The sequence below is a fragment of the Galeopterus variegatus genome, unplaced genomic scaffold, assembly GCF_000696425.1.
Source record: "Galeopterus variegatus unplaced genomic scaffold, G_variegatus-3.0.2 Scaffold1630, whole genome shotgun sequence".
In the NCBI taxonomy this organism is placed as follows: Eukaryota; Metazoa; Chordata; class Mammalia; order Dermoptera; family Cynocephalidae; genus Galeopterus; species Galeopterus variegatus.
Window position 1 is genome coordinate 325,101 of NW_007727741.1, and position 7,934 is coordinate 333,034.

Here is a 7,934-nt window from a genome sequence, read left to right on the forward strand (position 1 = left end):
GAGGCGGGACGGACACTTATGCCAGCCAATGGGAGGCGCGCAGGGTCCGCCCGCACCCCCCTCCTTTGTAAAAGCTTCATTGACAGAGGCCGAGAGTGGTACTCGTTTTTCGGGTTGGAGGTTCCCTTGACTTTTGGAAGTGGGGTGGGGGTCCCCACCTCGCCTGTCTCCTAACCGTGTTCGTTAAGGCAGAAGGGAAAGAGGCCCTTGAAGAACACTCACGAGAACACCAAAGGAACTAAGGGGTCTGCGCGACTCCTGCAAGTTTCTTTTCTCTCGGTCCAGTAGACGTGAACCCTAACTTGGGGCTTGTGAAAGGTGGAGTACATTCCTGTGTGCATGAACTGCTGACAAAAAAAAAACAAGAAGAGGGTACAACTGACCAGGTATCCTTGTGTGCTTGTCCCGCTGACCGGGCACCACGACAGCTTCCACACTCCTGAGTCCAGCCTACAGGGCACCTCTCAAATATCTCTATCTGGGGCCCAAAGGAACTAAGGGGTCCCTAACTTGGGGCTTGTGAAAGGTGGAGTACATTCCTGTGTGCATGAACTGCTGACAAAAAAAAAGCAAGAAGAGGGTACAACTGACCAGGTATCCTTGTGTGCTTGCCCCGCTCACCGGGCACCCCGACAGCTTCCACACTCCTGAGTCCAGCCTACAGGGCACCTCTCAAATATCTCTATCTGGGGATGATGATGGTACCTGCCACACAGGGTCATTGAAGGATAAATGGATTTCTATATATAAACGTTCCTGTCATTTAGTGTGCTTATTATTGTCATTATTGTTAACAGGGTTTTCTTCAATGTAACAAAGTAACAAAATGTTTAGTTGAGAAGAGCTGAAGCCGTGCAGTGGAAGAAAATATACATATGTATATGAGTATATGAGCGGGTCTGGAGGTCACGTCCTATCCATCTCCATCAGGATATTAGTAAAGCCCTTTGTCAGCAATAGGTAGCTCAGTATGCTGGATGACTGGTTCCTGGTTAGGGTCCTAAGTCCCCTTTTGTTCTAAATTTCCCAGACAGTTACTTCTAGGCTGGCATACATTGTTCACTTACTTGTACAAGAGCAGATGTGCTTCTATTAATAATAGCTACCATTTAAAGAGGCCTACAATTAGAGACTGGCATTTTGCGAACATGTTTCATCTCTAATCCCTACAACATTACAAAATACGTTGTGTCCCACTTTACAGATGAAGAAACTGAGGCTGACAGATAATGGTTTTAGGTTCTGGTGAATGACACTGCTCTTTTTATTGCACCATTCTAATGCCTCACTAAAGAAAGCTGAACAACAAGCAAAGATGAAACAAGAATGAAAAGAAAGAATACAAAGAAAGAGGGGACTGGGGGGGAAAATGCTTCCTAAAGTTGTTTAAGGCATCAGACGCTTGTGCCCATTCTCTAAGGTGAATGTAATTTATATCGAAGAATTTGTTGAAGAATTTTTATTGAAGAGTTTGTTCTGGGCTCTCTTACAATGAAATCTCCTCTCATAAAACTGTAATTTGTACATACAGAACACCTTCTATCCTCCTTTCCCAGCTTTATTTTTCTACAGCACTTATCCCCTCTTAACATTCTATATATTTTACACTTTATTGTGCTTATAGTCTGCCTACACACACACTGACTAATGTGTGCTCCATGTAATCTTCATGCAGGCAGAGATTTTTTTGTCTGTTTTGTTTGCTGTTATATCCCAGCACCAGCAAGAGTTCCTCAGGGCATGTATTCATTGAATGAATGCATGAGCCAGGTACAACATCCGTTCTTTTTTAGTCAGAAGAGCATCCGGGGTGACAGCTGAGGATATGAACAAAGCAGTAACAAGAGCAAAGACCCTGAGTGCCAGAGTTGAAAGTGCTAAATAGTCAACCTCAAGAAGGGCTTAAAAATATATGCTCAACAGACCTTGCTAAACAAGGAGTTTCTCTTCATCCATCTTGCAAGAAGAGAAAAAAAATGTCCCCTTGGTTTACTTAACTCGCAAATAGTTTTTGACTGACTTCTGTGTTGCCATGCGCTTTTTCCACTCATCACTTCACCCCAGCTGCTAGAAGAATAATGTAGGTCTGAATTACAGAATTTATAACTCTCAGTTGCCCACTGCATTCAAGCTCAAGCAAAGTTCATCCTGAGGTGACAATGTACTGAGTAAGGAAAATTTGCTTTTATGCAAATGGAGGTGGCTACCAGGTGTTCCAAGGTGCTGAAAGGCAAATTGTTCTCTAGGTATTTTAAGCATTCACCTGAAATGTAACGCAGGGAAACATTTGCTAAACAAAGGTGAATGTGAACCTAAATTCATCACTAATGACATGACTGTGGCACCTAATATTAATGAGTTTTAGCTGTATCCTAAATTCAGGCCACTTCCTGGATTTCTGGAACAGCAGGTAATCCTAGCAGGGACTTGGATACAACCCCTTGCCAGATCTTAATCATGAGGAGTGAACAAACTTCCAGAGAACAGTTGTCTATGAGCCAGGGCATATTTTGTAAAACAAATAGCAGCTATCTTTGTCATTTGGAAAAGCCTGAAACTATTCCTAACCTTTAGCAGACGATCCTTTGACAATTATGTGTATCTTCGTTGCCTCTTCTTGGTCATAACTGAAATTTAAATGTTTCCAGTGATCTGATCTTATAAGGAAAAGTAAAATCCTGGGAACAGTGTTTTCAAGAGCATAGGGCAGCCTCAATAGGGGAAAGACAAAGGAAAATGATCTAAACAATCATTATTCTTTACTTCTGTAGGCTAGGCATACAGATAGATTTTCAGAAAGTGAATAAATAAAAACAAAAACAGACCTGGTCCCTGGTCTCATGGAGTTCAGAATGGAAGACACCGGTATATAAACAAATGTCAACAGTGTCGTGTTTGCAGCTCTGACAGTCCTGGGAACCTCAATGAAAGAGACAAGGATGGATGTAGCTGGGAGTGGAAGGGGATGGGGCTGCCCCCTGTATGGGAAGAGGATGTACATGAAGGTGTATAGAAAAACTACAGAGAAATACGGTAGATTTAAATTGATTATGAATGCTGATGGTATATGTGATATAATATGATATTTATTTGGTCTTTGTCCCCAGTTCCCAACATAGAGCTCCTAAAACCTTTATAACTTCCTGAGGGGTAGGAGTGTCTTTTGTTATCCAGAATGAGCCCGTTTGCTAACTTTTGAGTTTAAGCTAATGAGTTACACTAATGAGTTTGCTCTGATGAGATTACTTAGGGTCGGGCCCCTAGATAGACTTAGGAAGGGGTCAGTTGCCAGAAAGACTAAGTAGTAGGATTAGAGGGTTGGAACTTTAAGCGGAGGTTGATTCCCTTTGTGCTAGTTGTGTCTAACCCTCCTCATGGGATTGCAATAAAGATTAAATCAGAGCATCAAGCACAGTGTCTACATATAAGAAACACTCAATAAATGTTTATTATCATTATCTGACTGGGAAACCATAAGGTGGGAGATAGGTGGGCTGAGGTTTTATATGAAGGGTCCTGAGGAGCTTTCATTCCCATTAGAATGAAAACTCCTGGAGAGCAGGGACCATTATCTACCTGTCAACTGGGAACATCCCAGAATGCCTGGCACATAATGGGCATCAAAAACTACTGAGTGAATGAGTGAATGCTAAGAAAATTGGATTTTTTTCTACGCAAAATTGCAGACCCACCATCAGAGGGCATTAAGGAGAGAAATGACTTCATATGTAGCTAGTTTAATTGAGATATATATGCTGAAGTTTAAAAGATTTAACACCAAAAAAGAAAATCTTGTTAACAATCTCATATTGACTACATGTTGAAATGATAATATTTTTGATATAGTGGGTTAAATAAATATTATTCAAATTAATTTCACCTATTTTGACTTTTTTAATGTGACTACTAGAAAATTTAAAATTACATAGGTGGCGTGCATTATATTTCTATTGGATGGCACTGGGTTACAAAGCATGGACTAAGGCAATGACAAAAGGAGTAGAAAACATGTCAAATATGAGAGATAGTTTGGAAGTAACATTGATAGAACAGGGTGACTTGTTAGATATAAGCATAGAGGCTGCAGAAGGAACATGTTGAATTTGATGTCCTCAGGAACATCCAACTGGAAATGGATAAACAGGTCTGAAGCTGAAAACAGCTCTGGGCTAGAGGTACGCAGTCCAGCCGTCTCTGCTGAAGCAACAAAATTGCTACATTAGTATACTCCCAGACTCTTTGAGAGGCTGTTATGACTCAAAGAATCATCCACAGAGAGCGAGAAGGATGTAGATTGCTAAGATCAAGCTACACATGACATAGAGTCTATGTATATATGTACAGTTCACCTAGAATGTAATGCCACCATCACGACTATTCCTCAGGACGCCTCTTCCTTGATAGGGACACATCCCCTTTCAGATTTAAAAAGCGTTTTCATCTGTTTTCAGTTATAAAAAACTGTGGGTTAGGGAAAAAATTGGCAATCATCAATATGTCCATCAATAAGGGGGACTGGATTGATGTATTTCAGTACTCCAAATGGTGAAATCCAATTAACCATGAAAAAGAATGAGTTAGATAAGTGTGCAGAGAAGGAAAGGGTTTCAAAATATATTATTAACACTATTAAGTTACCCCCCAAAAAAGGTAACAGTGGGTATACTATGATTCTTTTTGTAAATTTAAAAAAAAAAAAGATTATATATCTATATCAATATCTGGATCCTCTTCTGGAAGTAAGATAAGAAACTCTAAGAGTGGGTATCATTGGAGAAAGTGAGAGTACATGTCTTATTCTTTGTATTATTATATTTTAATGTCAATGAGAATTACGTAGGTAGTAAGAACAAGGGTTATGTTTGTTTCTTTTTTCATATTACTCCATATTTTAAAACATTTAATTTTAAATGTTAACATATTTTTAAGTTTAATATAGGTGTATTGTACTTCAGTGTAGGTGAATAGGATTGGATGTTTCCTTGCCCAAACATCTTTAGGGGTAACTTATTTGGAAGATCCTGAATTGGTATTTCAAAAATTCCCTTTGTATCCTATTTCCCAATGTACTATCTAATCAATGAAGTTCTCATTTAAGTATAATAAATTTTTTTTATTATCCCAATAATATAAAACATCACCTTAGCTTGAAATATAGACAGTCCAAACTTAGGATGGTTCAACTTACAATTTTTCAACTTTACAATGGTGGAAAAGCAATACACATTCAGTAGAAAACATACTTCAAGTACCCATACAACTATTTTTTTCACTTTCAGTATAGTATTCAATAAGTTACATAAGATATTTAGCACTTTTTTATAAAATTAGCTTTGTGTTAGATTATTTTGCCCAAATGTAAGCTAATATAAGTGTTGTTAGAAAATTTAAGTTTAGCTAGGCCAAGCTATGGTATTTGGTAGGTGAGGTATAGTAAACGCATTCTCAACTTACAATATTTTTGACTTACGATGAGTTTATCAGGACATAACCCCATCATAAGTCAAAGAGCATCTGTACTTAATGACCATCAAGTAACACAGTTCATCCCACAAACCACATAAGAAAAGCTGTAAAATAAGCTTTGTGTTAGATGATTTTACCCAACTGTAGGCTAATGTAAGTTTCTGAGCACATTTAAGGTATGCTAGGCTAAGCTCTGATGTTCAGTAGGTTAGCTGTATTAAATGCATTTTTTACTTAATGATATTTTCAACTTACTATAGGTTTATCAGGACATAGCTCCATCATAAGTCAAGAAGCATCTGTACAAATATAATTTAAGTAAAGTGCTTTCCTAGGTTTAAGGTTCACAGATAATTGTATCAGTTCTCCCCCAATACTTTGTGTATAGATACAATCTCATTAAATTCGGTAAATTAAAAAAGGATGTTAACAAAAGAAACATAGTCCCACTCCTGGATATTTTTCCAATAGAAATAAAACATGTTCACAGAAAAAAAACCTATAGACAAATTTTTATATTCATAATGGCCCAACTGGAAACAACACAAATGTCTTTCAAGGAGAATAAAGAATAAATAAGAGTTATGGATAAGTGAAAGTGAATGGATAAACGAAATGTGGTGTATCTCTATCTATACAATGGAATGCTACTCTCCAACAAAAAGAAAAAACTACTGACACTCAGAAACATAGATAAATCCCAAATGAACTATATTAACGTGAGAGAAGGCAGACTCAAAAGGCTACAAACCTGTCTGATTGTGTTTATATGACATTCTCAAGAAATGCAAACCATAGAGGCAGAAAACAGATCACTGGTTGCCAGGGGTGGCAATTGGGGAACTTTGGGGGGATGGGACTCTTCTATTCTATTTCTTCCTTTTTTTTTTTTTTTTTTTTGCAGCTGGCTGGTATGGGAATCCAAACCCTGCTGTTATCAGCACCAAGCTCTAAACAAGTGAACTAACTAGCCAGCCTGTGTTCTATTTGTTGACCATGATGTTAGATATACAACTATATAGATGCATTTGTCAAAACTCATAGTACTGTACACTAAAAATGGTTAATTTTACTGTATGTAAATAATTCCTTCCTAGTTCTGATTTAAAATAAAAACAAACATATATACAATTGATATATTCATTTTACCATCTGGGATTGGTGGACTGTTTTTCCATTCACCTGAATTTTACATAGTCATTATTATACAGTGGTTCTATGTTGCAGTGTTTTAAAAGAATGTGTCACAGCAACCTTAATAAAATAATAATTTTAGTTTCAGTTGGCCCTTTTCAATTATTTTGGTTTCTTACTGATACATACAAAACTATTTGTGTTTCTGTTTCTGAATTCCTTTATGCACATATGTATTCAAAAGGTACTACTTTTATCAGAACTGAAGACTAGAAGTATTATCATGATCAAATAACACAGGAAGTTAGGAAGGGTTACCTGGAACTGAACTCTAGATAGGTTAACACTCAGCCTATTGTTTCTTTTGAAATGCTTATTTTTTTCCAAGTCAGTTCAAAGTCATTGATCACCATCTAGTTTGCTCAGGCATCAGGAGTGAATGTTGTAATCTATTGTGTAACAGGTGGCAAGTACAGAATAGTGCACACTGGCCCTCCAAGATGTGCCAGCAAACTTCTTTTATTGTTACATGTTTTGATTTTGGCACTGTTCTTTACATAGCTCCTGGGTTTTTTTGTTTGTTTGTTTGTTTGTTTGTTTGTTTTTCTGGTGGCTGGCCAGTACAGGGATACAAACCCTTGACCTTGCTTGGTTTTAGAACACCACGGTCTAACGAACTGAGCTAACCAGCCAGCCCTAGGCAATGTTCTTTAAAAGTCAAAGTCCATTTTGGTCACACCTAGCAACCAACACATGGGTGTGTTTTTGTGTTTCAGTTGCTTTCAGAAGACTCCCTTTTAGTATTTGGGCTATGGAAGCATTAGACAGACCCCTGTTGCTTGTTTCCTATAAAGAGGGCCACTCTTTATATATAGCTAAATTTCAATAAAAACCACTTTTATGAAAATGGTCTTATCAACCAAGTCCATGACTAGGACTGTGATGAGTTTTGGAGGAGAACCCACCTGAACCATAGTGGAAATCTAAAATCCCAATTCTCATTCTGAAAAACACAGAAAAAGGTATAATAGACATTTAGAGAGCCAGAAATGCAAGAAAAGATCTCTTGGCATAGAATCAAAATTCTCAAGACAAAGTGTTATCATGCATTCATGTTAAAATAATTGCTTGAATTGGTTTGTATCACCTTGGAATAGTCATGATGATCCCAATTTTAAGATAATCTAAAACTGGCAAGAAAATGGAGACTTAGGTTCTACATGACGTTGAACATGTCACTTAATGCCTCTGGACTTCTGTTTTTCCATCTGTAAAATGGTAATAATCCAGGCCACAATCCTGTTTCTCAAATACAAAATCCATTGGAGCTTTGA